Here is a 1,090-nt window from a genome sequence, read left to right on the forward strand (position 1 = left end):
GCAAAAATCTTAAGTAATTTATTATTCAACCCCAGAGTATATTAAGCAAAACATAATTTTATATCTATGTTACTTGATCTCAGGAATGTAAAAACAAAGAAATAATTACATGGCTATCTTTTTATCTCACCAAATTAATAGATCTAAGAATAAAACACCAAATCACAATGTAGAGAGTAAAAAATATTTGATAAAGTTAATATATATTCACAAACTTAAACTATCTATATATAAGTAGAAATTGAAGAGAATTTCTTCAATTTGACAATTTGTGTTTTTTTTTTTTTATTTTTTTATTTTTTTGTTTTTTTTTTGTTTTTTTTTTGACAATTTGTGTTTTTAGAGACATCACATGTAATACAGAAATTGAAAGACATTTCATTTAAAGTAAGTGATATGAAAAGAATGCCTACAAAAAGAGAAAATAATTATCAAGATTGGAAAAAATGAAATAGAGTTACTGTATGTGCAGATGATATGATCACTTACAAAAAAGCAAAACTGACAAAATATTAAAGCTAATTAAAAAAAGTTCAGTCAAATTGCTAGGTAACAAAACATCAGAATTATTTCTCAACTCCCAGAGTAAAAAAAGAAGAATAGAAAAAGAGTAATAGAATACTATACACAATACCAACAATAAAATTAACAATATGTTACTTAGGAACAAACTTAACAGCAAGAAAGAAGAGGGTAAGACTTATATAAGTAATTTTTAATCTATTACTATAAATGAAAATCTGAATAATTAGATTATACCATCTTTATATATGAGAAAACTTAATGTTATAAAGACACTAACTCAATCTCCATCCATAAATTTATTGCCCTTTCAATAAAAATATCAATAAGATATGTTATAGATTTGAAAAACTTAGTTTTGAAAAATACATATAATAATTGAACATACAAAAATAAAAAAGCAATTTCTCTAGACTGACTCTACCAAATAATCAGACACTTTTAGGTCATGATTCAAACAATACATTTTTGACACAAGAATTAACAAAAAGACAAAAATAGCTAATCTGAACATATATATACACACACACATATATATGAAATTTTGTATATATATGAAAACTTTATT

This window comes from Canis lupus, chromosome 20 (assembly GCF_048164855.1).
Source record: "Canis lupus baileyi chromosome 20, mCanLup2.hap1, whole genome shotgun sequence".
NCBI lineage: Eukaryota > Metazoa > Chordata > Mammalia > Carnivora > Canidae > Canis > Canis lupus.